We start from the raw sequence: 13,790 nt of genomic DNA, 5'->3' as shown, positions 1-13,790 counted from the left end.
CAGAGCCTGGAGCCTGCTTCAGATTCTGTGTCTCGCTCTCTCCCTGACCCTACCCTGCTCACACATACTCTCTCTCTCTCAAAAAATAAATAAACGTTTAAAAGTTTTTTAAAAATATTCTTTCCATTTAATATAAAGATGAGTCTCAGGGGGAGGCTGAGCAATATACTTAAGACTGTCCAAAGTACTAATATATTTTTAAAGTTTATTTATTTATTTTTGAGAAAGAGAGAGGAAGAGAGCATGCATGTACAAGCAGGAGAGGGGCAGAGAGAGAATCCCAAGCAGGCTCCATGTCACCAGCACAGAGCCCAATCTCAGGAACCTCAAGATCATGACCGGAGCAAAAATCAGGAGTCAGATGCTTAACTGACTGAGTCACCCAGGTGCCCCCAAAGTACCAATATTTTTAAGTTCATTTATTTATTTTGAGAGAGAGAGCAAGCAGGGTAGGGGCAGAGAGAGGGAGAGAGAGAGAATCCTAAGTAGACTCTGGGCTATCAGTACAGAGCCCAATGCGGGGCTCAAACTCAACAGCTGCAAGATCATGACCTGAGCTGAAATCAAGAGCCAGAGGCTTAACCCACTGAGCCACCCAGGCACTCCCAAAGTACTAATACTTTAAATTCAGGAGGCTTACAGCAGAATTTGGAAGCAGTCTTCTTTTCTTGCACTTGTCTTTACTACAGAGCTTGCATGCTAAGCTGAGCCAGCCACTGCACAGGTGAGCCCACCTGATCTCACAGGCAAACCTGGAATCAAGAGTCACATTTCCAAAGCACGTGTGCTGCCTCTGCCAATTAATTTTGACCTTGGGACTCATGAGCCTGAGACTCAGTTCCTCCCAGTAAAAATGAGAATTGCCATGATTAACTGATGTGATTGTTGTGATGAGTACATTAGCATCATGGGCACTGTCATTCATGTTACTCTAATTTTCCTCCCTCCCTCTCCTTTCCCTCCACTGTGCCTATTCCCTGAGCAGGCCCAGGCTTTTGGGAACTGCAGCCCTCGCGTACTTGCTTGACCTCAATTCTGAGTCCCAGGACTATGGAAAGTTCACTATCACCTTGCAGGTTTTTAGAAAAGCAAGTTCACAGGCTTCCAAAAACTTAAAAGAGCAGCCTTTCAATTTCTTACTACTTGAAGTGGTTTCATTAAATTGCCAAATGCTTAGGGACGCCTGGGTGGCTCAGTCAGTTATGCGTCCGACTTCCGCTCAGGTCATGATTTCACCATTCGTGGGTTCGAGCCCCATGTTGGGCTCTGTGCTGACAGCTAGCTCAGAGCCTGGAGCCTGTTTCAGATTCTATGTTTCCCTCTCTCTTTGACCCTCCCCTGCTCATGAAGTCTGTGTGTGTGCGTCTCTCTCTCAGAAATAAATAAAACATTTAAAAAATTAAAAAAAAAATAAATTGCCAAATGCTTAGAGGTCTACGCATATAAACAATTAAGTTTTCTGTGAAAAGAATCTAGGATGAGGGTAGCTCTTGACAGGTGGTCAGGATACTTAATGATCACTGAGTGGCTCTCAGACCTGTCTAGATAAGTTCCAGTTATTGCTACTGCCTTACCTTGTACATTTTGGGTTTTCTTCTGGAACAACACTCCTTCTTCATTAACTAATGAATCTCCTTCCTCATCTTCTTCCTCGTTCACTATTGAGCTATGTGGCCATTGGTGAGTCATGGCTTATAAATTTGCTGCATTTAATGGCTTTATAGATGAATACATCAGATACAAAATAATGAAACTAATTCCACAGCCACCCAACCATCTGAAACCTCATCTTATGTCTTGCACTTAGTGGGGATTGTGTAACCTGGAAGGTGCCTAAAGTCCCAGTGATAGGAACCTTCAGATAAAAGGTTTACAGAATACACATAGATTCACAGTTCTTCCTCCAGAAGAATACATTTCAAACATACTCCCAAGGGAGTATGAATGAAAACCTCCAGGGATGTCTAGAAAATAGCAGAAGAAACTTGAACATGTCTTCTATGCAATTTGCTATATAGGCATGTATGTCACCCTTATAATTGGAGAAGAAAAATGAAATATGTGCAAACCTATAGTCAATGATATTGCAATAGCACCGTATGGAGACACACCGTAGCTGCACTTGCAGTGAACATAGCATAATGTATGGAATTGTCAAACCCCTATGTTATACACCTGAAATGAATGTAATATTGTGTGTCAACTATATTCAGATAAAAACTTCAAACAATAATGTGGGGGCACCTGGGTAGCTCAGTCGGTTGGGCATCCAACTTCGATTCAAGTCATGATCTCACGGTTCATGGGTTCAAGCCTTGCGTCGGGCTCTGTGCTGACAGCTAGCTCAGAGCCTGGAGCCTGTTTCAGATTCTGTGTCTTCCTCTCTCTCTTGTCCTCCCCTTCTCTCTCTCTCTCTCTCTCTCTCTCTCTCTCTCTCTCTCTCTCTCTCTCTCTCTCTCTCTCTCTCTCTCTCTCTCTCTCTCTCTTTCTCTCTGTCTCTCAGAAATAAATAAAACATTAAAAAATGTGAAAAGACTTTAATAGTAATGCGGCTAATAAAGGAAAGATCCCATTGCATGTAGTGTGTGCATCTTTCTCACTAAATTTGAAAGCAGTGCTGACATTCTCTAGGACCATAACACTCCTTCCTGCTCCCATACACTCCCCCCACTCCCCGCCTGCTGGTTCCTTTCTTCCAGTGCTCTATGGTTTTTTCTAGACACCAAAAACACCTTCCGCTGAGTCACTTCCCAGTGTCAACTGAGCAGCCCATGCTACGAGCTCGGCTCCCGGATGCCTTTTCCATTCTATTTCACTCTGTTCGAACGTGCCTGCATACATAGGCATTGAAGTGAATGGAATAAGGCGAAGGAAGAATGCTAGAGATTAAGTGAAATCTTTGTAAGATGTCCTTCAGGTATCCCCTTCAATTGCTCAAATATATACCTTTATTTACAGACATCCACACTCTCGTATGAACACTTCCAGGACCAACCATTAATGGTAGGATCTTGGACAATTACCTAACCTATCTGGACCTCAGTTTCCCTGTTGGTAGAAGAGGGTGATAATCATACTTACATCATAAGGTTTTTATGAAGATGAAGTGAGTTTAAGTTAACCACTTAGAATAATACAGATCCTATAACTACTGTAGATATTTGGTATTTTTTTAACTATTATAATGTTTACTTTGAGAGAGAGAAAGAGAGAGAGAGATCATGCAAGCAGGAGAGAGAGAGGATCCAAAGCAGGGTCCACGCTAACAGCAGCGAGCCCGACGTGGGGCTTCAACTCACCAACCGCGAGATCATGACCTGGGCCGAAGTTGGAGGCGTAACCCACAGAGCCACCCAGGTGCCCCCAAACCACAAGATTTTAGATTCCTTTCAATTTCTGCCTCCCCAAGTTCAGAGCTTCTGAGCCTTCATTTTCTGCAATGCAAGCACATGTGTGAGCATGTGTGTGTGTGCTCACACACACTGAGAGAGTGGAGAGATAGATCCAGCTGGTCCAGACTGTCCATTCTTCTGTCATTACTCTACATAAAGAAACCGTGTGATTTCTTTCAGCCCGTGCAGCTGGCACTGCCTGGCCTGCCTTTAATGGACGCCATGCCCAAAATGATGAAAGGCTTTGGCTCTCACAAATGAGAATGTCCCTCCAAATGAGCTAAATACTTACCATGGAGGTAAGGCAGGAAAGCAGACAAATTATATTTTTTTCCTCATTCAGTTAAGCCCTAGTATTTCTCATTACATTACTCTTTGCTTAACTCAATGTTTAGATCCTTGAATAGAAATTCTAGAAGAGACTTTCCAGTAGTCTCACTGTGACCCTGACCCTTCTTTATGCCCTTAACTTGGATAGTAGCCTACATACACCTATATGTATACATGTGTGTAAAAAAATATAGGTATATAATGTATTTATACATACACAAATAGGATTTTGACCAAATAGCTTTGGCTCAACACACCTAACACTGAAAGAAATTTGTCATCTTAGGGGTGTCTGGGTGGCTCAGTCAGTTAAGGGTCCGACTCTTGATTTCAGGTCAGGTCATGATCTCACAGTTCATAGGTTTGAGTCTCATATCAGGCTCTGTGTTGACAGCTCAGAGCCTGGAGCCTTCTTCAGATTCTGTCTCTCTCTCTCTCTCTCTCCCCCTCTCCCAATTATCCACCCCCCTCTAAAAATAAGTAAACATTAAAAAAATATTTTAAGAGATTATTCATCTTAAAAATAAAAGAAAACGTAGTGAAGCAGTGCATAATTTTTAAAGAAGGTTTTGACAGATTTCCATAGACTAGGCTTCTGGTATTTCTAGTTATCAGCAAAATCATCATTGGGACATCGAAGCACTGGAAAATAATGGTAGAAAATGTCATTACCTGGTAGATATTTTAAAAGCCTATCGACAAGTAAGATCTTGTCCTATACCATTGCTTCTTCTTTCTGATACTGAGGAAGGGGTCAGGGAGAGGGGTTTTCCCAGTCCCAAGAGGAGGAACTCTATTTCCGTTTTAACAACAATCCTCTTCCAGGCTGATGAACAAGTCAGGAAAAAAAAAAAGTAAACCTAGTCATGCCTGTGATGTATGAGATGATACAAATTTAGTGTCTTGGCAAACTTAGCAAGAAGGAAAGGCTTCCAGGTCTCTCAGCAATCTCCTCTTATAGATGCCGACACTCCGTCACTCATCAAACAGCCAATGTCCTTCACAATATCCTTTGCTGTCCAAGTTCCCCCAAGGTCCTGCCCCCTAGACCTGCCTTGACAGTATTACTGCATGCCCATGGCTTTCTTTCAGTCTCTATGCTGCCCCTTCTCCCTTATATGCCCTCTGACTCCTTCATTTGGGGCCTTTTTACCTATTCGGATAATCTAATTCCAGAGGACCTGATAAGACTTGTTGGTGGAATTTCTGGTACTGTAGTTTGTTAATGAGGGCAGACAAGATGTCTGGAAACCCATAGTATCACCTAGGAATTCTGTATCTTACTCTGAGTTGACCTGCACTCAGGGACTGGTACCTTTGGAAGCCCCAAAGTTGGATCATGTATAATCACTCACTCTCTACTCTCCCAACCCTTGTATTATGGCTTCTTTATAAGCAGCAAGATAGATGCTTCCAAGCCTTGGGTAAGCCCATGCTGTCCCTTTAGTTATAAAGACTCCCTATTTTAGAGTCCATACATCATCTTTGCTGAGGATGAGGGTTACATGCTTAAGGTATTATGAACATGCTTTATAACTCCTCTTCTACATATTCTGTCACTTCTATCACAGAATTATAGAATCCATAGACCTCTTTCTGTGAGTGAGCTCTGAAAATGGTTCACATACATACCCACAGAAGAAAGATAAAATGAAAAGGAGATCATGATGCCAACTTTCTTTAAAGTTTTTCTTTAATGTTTATTTATTTTAAGAGAAAGAGAGGGAGAGAGAGAGAGAGAAGGAGGGAGGGAGAGAGAGAGAGTGGGGGAGGAGCAGAGAGAGAGAGAGAGGAAGAAAGAGAATCCCAAGCAGGCTCAGCTCAGAGCCTGACTTGGGACTCAAACTCACAAACTGTGAGATCACGACCTGAGCTGAAACCAACAGTCAGACTGAGCCATCCAGGCGCCCCATGATGTAAACTTTTCTAATAAATGTTATAAGTTGTAGTTTTGGTGTTTCCTTCCTTTCTTCCTTTCTTTCTTTCTTTCTTTCTTTCTTTCTTTCTTTCTTTCTTTCTTTCTTTCTTTCTTGTTGTTTTAACAGGATTGTAGTATATAATTTTTAAAGGCAAAAATTGATAGAGGCCAATGAATTTGAAGAAAAAGATGGCAAAGGCCTTTTGTTTGCAAAATACAGATGAGAACTCTCTTCAAAACTGTGGCTTAAATGATGTCAATTGTCACAAAGTTCCTGGAACTGATAAATTTTATCATGTAGAATGACATTTTAAGCCATTATTAACATTTATCCTTTCTTATCATGAACATTTTTCGATCATTCCCCAAGGAGTTCAAAAATTTTCTAAGGAACTTTTGCATCATTCTAAAGTAGCATTTGCTAAACTTAATTGCCTCAGGAAAAAAAACCCTACTCTTTTATATCATTTTGCATAGCAACATCCCAAACACAGCAAACATGATGATACATGGCAAATAGAAAGAGTCTGGTAGAAATACAGCTATGAAATGACTGGTCATGTGTTCCCAGAAATCACTTGAGGACTGTGTTTCTGCTCTCTCATGACAGCTGCCAGGGGCCAGTCTCGTCCATAGTTCTTATTTCCGGAAGCTCTTCCTTAGCGATTCTTACAAACAAATCTTTATGTTATTCTGAAATCAGGTGAAAAGGAAAAAAAAAAATCAGTGTTTATTGAAGGGGTAAAAAAATCTTTCAAGATGATGTGTACTCCCATAAGGATGGGCTGCATATTTTAGAAGTATAGTAAGTATGCGCTGCTCTGAAATAGTTGCCATAGGAACAAAACTTTTTCCCCATTAGATGGAAGGGTAGTCACTGTAGTAAATTTCCACACAAATGTCTAAGCTACATCAATTGAGCATCAGTTGGGAGTCAAGTCCAACAAACTGTGGATTTAAGAGACTGATGTTAGAGGGGAAGGATAAGAACTATAATATAAGGGAAATTTTTGCACATCCAACGATCAAACGAGGGTTGATAAACAAACCAGCAACATAGGCACTTTGGTGCCCATTGCTTTTCTATTCTGCTCTAATTTCCCGGAAGGGCATTACCCAAACTCTCAGCTGAAAGCTGTGCTAAGCAATATCAGAGAGGATTCTTACAGCATGGTTTATAAGAATTTATTCTGAAAAAGAGAGCAAATGTGATAGCACTACATAAGGTGCTGCATAGAGCTCTGTGAGCAATGGGAAGTGTCCAATGTGGTTATAGTTCTGGATGCTTCCACAATGAACCAGATTTGATCCCAGCTCTGAATGCAAAGACATTTTAGGATTACTTTAACCTTGATCTTTTTATTTCACATAAGACTACACGGAGAAAACTGCATCCAAAGTTGAAAAGGGCTCTTTTCATATAAAAGAAAAATTCTGAGTGATAAGAAAGCATTGTGACAGTTTGTTAAGATTTTTTTTCTTAATGACGCCTAAAATGATATATCTATGATGGTATCTTAGATTTAATGAGATATGGGCATGGGAGAAGGATGAATACAGAAAATCTGATCTTGAACATGCAGTAGAAGAGCACAAGTTCAGGGGCACCTGGGTGGCTGTTGGTTAAGCATCTGACTCTTGAGCTCAGCTCAGATCATGATCTCATGGTTTGTTGGATCAGGCCCCGCATCAGGCTCTGCACTGACAATGTGGAGCTTGCTTGGGATTCTCTCTCTTTCTCTCTGTCTAACCTTTCCCCATGCAGTCTAGTTCCCTCTCTCTCTCTCTCTCAAAATAAATAAATAAGCATTAAAAAAAAGAAAAACAGTTTAATATGTATGGTGGGGGTGGAGTGAAAGATCATACAACATAAGACCCCCAGAAAAATATTGGTTAGTAAATATAATAATTTTAGATATGGTTTTCTATTAAACATTTGAATAAACTATTTACCACACATGAATTCTGATGTGACTTGTAAAAGAATCTAACAATTTTAAATAGCTTTAAAATCTATCAATTTTAAGAAAATTAGTCTCAATGTGTGTGTTAAAATGATTGTAATAATAAAGTCTCAATCTAAAGACTCATTATAATTGAATTGAATTGAATTTATATGAAATTTACAGTCTAAAAAAATCCTCAAATACAGGATGATGAATCAATTCCAGGTTATTACTTAAATATACTTAAACTTATGAGATAATACTAGAAACATAAAAGTAAATGCTGACAGAATAATGCATCTTTTACAAAAAGCATATTCTGCTTAAAGCCCTTGCCTTACTTTTTACTTTTTTAGAATTCTCCATTTTATTTAAATTTTTCAAAGCATAAGAGTGCATTGCCATCAATTTCCTGGCTCAGACTGAAGTAATTAGAAATTTTGAACACTTAGAAGCTTGGCACATCCTTTATTTTACTTTTTATTTTATAAAATATACTTAGAAGAAACAGTCTTTTAGGCTTTACTACTGTATTTTAATTCTCCAAAGGGCGTGTCAAAATGATTTTAAAAAAAAAAGCTTTGGATGAGTTACAAAAGAACTACAGCAGTTTAATGCTATAGTAAGATGGTGATCCAGATTCTCAGATCAAGTTATAATTTCAGGCTTAACTCACCAGTCTCACTTGTTTATACTACCCATACCCTAGAAGGCCCTCGGGTTAGTGCTGGACGCCATCTTACTACGTGGGTGGCAGCTGCCTGTCATCTCTATAATTCTGAAGAAAAGCCAGGGAATTTGTTTTAAAGTATTTGTCCAGATGAAGCCACATGTGGTCTCCAGGGTGCTTTGGGCCTGAAGCCTAAGCCTGCTGGCTATGCGGAGCCATAGAGCTCATCCAGAAGAAAATCTGATGTCTCCTCAAAGCCAGGAAAGATAAAAGAAACCTGCATTCGTCCAAAACAGCACAGTCCATGTGTGGGAATGGCACAAGATTAGGATTTGTCCTCTGTATTGGCCTCACAAAAGTCAGGGGAAAGTAGACAACTGCGAAGTGCCTCTGTTTTGTTATTTTCCTTGCGTATGAGAAGTTTTGGACAGTTGTCTTTGCCTGGATTAACTCTCTATTGGTGAGTAGGGGGCCTTGAGTGTATGATAGCAAACTGGTGCTTCTGAGTGCTGCGGTGATACAGCTACATCATTGGAACAGAATCCTATGAAAGGTAAGACTTGACAGGCTTTCTGTACCTTAGAAATGTCTGATTCCTCTTAATAGTGATTGAATTGCATGGCGGAAGGATGATAGGAAAGATTTTTGGGCAGACTGGAAAGCTGTTGGCCTTGTTATTCCATGGCAAAAAGTACTGGGTAAAACAGTCCCTTGAACTGTCATAGAGGAGAAATCATCTGCTTATCTACCCCCTCGAGGGGAACTGTTTGGACAAGCTGAGAATACTGCAATGGGCTGACTGCACTTTGTTGCTTTTAGCAAGATATGATGGGAGAGGGGCGCCTGGGTGGCTCAGTCGGTTAAGCATCTGACTTCGGCTCAGGTCATGATCTCACAGTTTGTGGGTTCGAGCCCTGTATCAGGCTCTGTGCTGACAGCTAGCTCAGAGCCTGGAGGCTGTTTCAGATTCTGTATCTTCGTCTCTCTCTGACCCTCCCCTGCTCACGCTCTCTCTCTCTCTCAGAAATGAATAAAACATTAAGAAAAATTTTTTTAAAGAAGATATGATGAGAGAAAAGAACTCAGGCAAGGGCCATGCAGTTTGCAAGCAGAGATGGAAATGAACAGTGTTGTGTTAAGGAGAGGTTGTCCTAATACAGCTTGCAATCTAAAGCACAAATGGGTAGCCTTCTAGTGTTAGAAAACACACTAAAGAGAAAAAGACAGCACAAAGGGACAGTAGATCCAACACAGCCTCTACCACTGAGAAGATGAAAACAGATCTCAGATGGTTGCAGCGAAGCCAGATTGGAAAATTCAACCCGTATCCCTGGCCCCTCTTCCACCCAGAATGTATGTATAGGCATAGTGCAGGTCAGTAGAACCATTGCTTTCCTGATGGAATCCACAATGTTGTTGGTGTATAGCTGATAAAGAATGACAAGACAATAAAGAAGTTATTCATGGGGCACCTGGGTGGCTGAGTCCATTAAGCATCTGACTCTTGATCTTGGCTCAAGTGATCTAATACTTCTGAGATCAAGCCCCAGGCTGGGTCCTGTGCTGATAGCATGGAGCCTGCTTGTGCTTGGGATTCACTGTCTCCCTCTCTCTCTCAAAAACAAACAAACAAACAAACAAACAGGAGCCTAAAGTGTGGGAAGAGGCTAGAGTAGTGAGCCCCTTGGAGGGGAGGGAGGGTCCAGGGGGCCCATGCTCCCGCAAAGCCAAGACCAGCATCACAGGAAAGGGAGGGCTCTACCCCCTAATGTCAGGAGCTAGAAGTAAGTGTAGCAGGGGCACAAATGTGGGGAGAAAGAGACTGTGGGGAGAGCATGTCTCCACGGGGGAAGAAAAATGATTGTCTTACAAGACCCTAGCTCTGTTAAGTGTTCAACCAGTTGCTTCAGGATATATTCAGCCCCCAAACGTGACTGCATAGTGTAATTTGTCCATTTCACCGCGGTCTAGTACTAGGTCAAAGCACTTGGATTCAGGTCCTTCATTTCCAACATGGAAGAAACTTACATCGATCCCTTGGACTCTGAAAAGATTACAGTGCCCCTATGACGAACACCACCAGATTAGGGCCTGCAGGTTTCCTTCTCATTTCATCAAGTGCAGAAAGATGTAGCAAACAATTTGGTTACTTCAGTGCTTGCCAGCAGGTTCCTTGGGCTGAACTCAGCCACCGTATCTCACTCAAGCTGTGACGATGAAAGTTGTATTGGTTGTATTGAGCAGGATGTTGTCAACCAAGCCAGGAACGTTGGACAAAGGACTCTGGCTGAAGGCACATGGCAGTGCCCTCCGTGCCCTGAAGAGGAAGATAAAGGAGCCTGTTTCGGATTCTGTGTCTCCCTCTCTCTCTGACCCTCCCCTGCTCATGCTGTCTCTCTCTCAGAGATAAATAAAAAGCATTAATATTTTTTTAATGTTAAAAAAAAGCTATTTCTTACACTGATCTATGATGCCTGTCTTGGCAAGAGTCTCCTGATCCCCACAAACTAACAGCAGAAAAGTGCCTATCTGTCAAATTGGTATAATTCTCCTATAGATACATAAATGATTGTTTTTATATTATAGATACATACATGCATAGTATATTATTTGGAAACTTACACAAGAAACTGTGGGATTCAGTGGGGGTTCAGGAAACAGGTATGTGGGAGACTTACTTCCCCCAACTTTCATTTGGGTAAATCATTGGTGCATGTATATACATCCATTATTCACACACATACAGCAAGGTAGAAAATAGCTCCTAATAAAATTACAAGTGCACATACCTTTTGACCTCGTTATTTCTCTCCTGGGAATGATTCCCTGCAAATATAACCAAATGTGTGAAATGATGCATGTTCAAAGTCGTTCACTGCAGTATTGCTTTTAATAGCAAATATTGAAAACAAGTGAAATATTAAGTATCTATCAATAGGGCACTGATGAAACAAATTCTATACACCCATACAATTTAATACCACATATCCACAAAAAAGAAACAAAGAACATTGTGTATTGATAAAAAATGAGCTCTACAATATTATTAACTGAAGGAGGCAAGTATTTCATCCCATCCTTTGAGGTAACAAAATGAGAGGAATATGTGTGTGTATGTATATATGTATATACATATATATTTAATATATATGTCTATATGTATATACAGTTATGTATGCTCTGTATATATATATGCGTATATGTATTCCTTTGTTTTTATACAGTATTTCGGAAAGGTACATATAAATTGATAGCATAGCTGTTTCAGGAAAGGAGAATTTGGTGGCAGAGGTTCATGGGTGGAATAGATAGTTTTTACTCCAGAAGAATTCCATAGATAGTAACATTTCCATGTATACCCTGGCTTCATAAACAACATTTGAGTGCCTAAGTTAAGTCATTTAAAAAGTCTGTGTATATGTGTGTGTGTGTGTTTGTATGCATGTGTGTGTATATATGCATATGTGTGTATATATTTCACATATATATGATATACTCATCATATATGTGTGTGTGTGTGTATATATGTGTGTGTATATGTATATATGTATGTGTGTATATATATCACCCATCCATCCTCATTTCTTTCTATACGCAGCATCCTGTGGAATAAAAAGTCTGATTCTAAAGGCCATATCTGCATATGCAATTTAAAAAATTAATATATGTGTGGCTTTTTTACACCAAACTTGTTAAACAGTATGCTGTTTCCAGGGATAATTAGCTCAACTTAGTCTGTTGCTAACTTCAGTTATTTCTCACCAAGTACATTATGAAGAAAAAAATTTGGTGTCATTCACCAATGAATGAATCAACCAATTTTTTATTATGAGGATAAAATTCCTCTCTTTTTTTTGCCGCATTGTTCTAAGAGCATAGAGTCTGTGGTACGATCAGAGAGAATGTTCTTCTCTGATGAGACCACTCTTTCTGGTTAATAGGGAATACTCCATTTCTTTTTAAAATTTTCTTTCTGTCCCTGCTCCCCTCCTTCCTTCTCTTTGTTCTCTCCATCTTTCTTTCTTTCTTTGAGCACTAGTTTCTTAGAGAGCACTTCTATTTAAAATCCATAGAGGAAAGAACTCCCTATGGTTAGAAACCTCAAATGACTATTATTAAGAAAGCTTACATCTAAAAAGACCTAAAGACTAGTGAGAGCTTTGGTTCACTTAACATTCTTTCCAATATGGCAAATGGCAGGTCAGGCCGATGAGTGTTGGTGCAAATCATTGGCTCTGGTCTTCTAGTGCTTTGTTGTGTCCTGGTGGGTTTAGAGACCAAGCTTCTGCTTAAGCTAAATTGAAAACATTCATTTACATCTTCTTTTTTTTAATAGTCGTATACTTTTAGAATGACAGACCATTAGAACTAGAGGGAGGGTTGAACAAAATCGACTTCAGTTGCTTTGCTTTACAGAGGAGGAGACTAAGTGATTTCCCAAAGATCACGGAACTTACTGTCAGAGCCAAACTTGCTGATTTTGTTTCCACCATAGCCATCTCAGTCAGGAAGAAACAAACGCTCCAGAAACTTTATCGTGTCCTTTTTGTCCCTTATCTGTGCTTGTCTTCTGCTTGGAATCACCAGTGTTTATGAACGAATCACGTTCTATGGGTTACTAAGAACATGGAAANAAAGTCGGACGCTTAACCGACTAAGCCACCCAGGCGCCCCTAGATGGCCCTCTTAAGAGTTAATTATGATGTTAACCAGCCTTGGCCTTCTTACCTACTGAAAAATTTCCTTGAGCTATTGGAAAGTATCCTTTGCTTTGACGGTCAAACTGTTAATGTGGGCTGTATTAATAGACATGTTAGGTCACCTGCTAATGTTTTGACATTGGCCAATGACATTAACATATCTAGAGAGATAAAAGAATTTCAGCATAAGAGCTTGAGCTGCAAATATAAAACAGGAGCAGGGGAGCGAGCCAGTGTAGGAGTTGACCAGTATCCTGCTCAGAGAAGGGGAGAGGGAAACCTCTCGGCTGGGGTGTTGAGAATTTCATTCCCATTGTCAAGGCTCTCCCTTAGGAATAGGGTACTCCTTTTTTGTATTTTCTTGGCTTCTTGGTTTTCTCCTTATCTCTCAGGCCACTCATTCTCTCATCTACTTGCTCCTTCCTGCTCTGCCATCTATCTTCTACATGGTAGAGTCACTGACATGTCATTGTCTGCTCACTCAATACTTTGTCCCATGGTGATTTCATTCATGCTGATGAATTCCCAGATTTATAGTTCTGTTCCAGATCTATTTTCTGACTCTAATCAGAAGTCACAAGATTGTCATAAATACAGGTCGTCTAAAATTGTATTCTTGATCCTAGCTAGCTAGCTAGCTATCAATCATCTATCTACATACCTATCTTTCTGTATCATCTATCTCCAGCGAGATGTCACAGGATTGTCATAAACACATGTGTAAAATTCTATCATCATCATCACTGTCATCATTTATCCATCTCTAATCAGAAGTCACAAGATTGTCATAAATACAGGTCGTCTAAAATTGTATTCTTGATCTCTTTACCTATC

Source organism: Crocuta crocuta, unplaced genomic scaffold, assembly GCF_008692635.1.
Source record: "Crocuta crocuta isolate KB4526 unplaced genomic scaffold, BGI_CrCroc_1.0 scaffold96, whole genome shotgun sequence".
Lineage (NCBI taxonomy): Eukaryota > Metazoa > Chordata > Mammalia > Carnivora > Hyaenidae > Crocuta > Crocuta crocuta.
Note: the sequence above shows the minus strand (reverse complement) of the source record.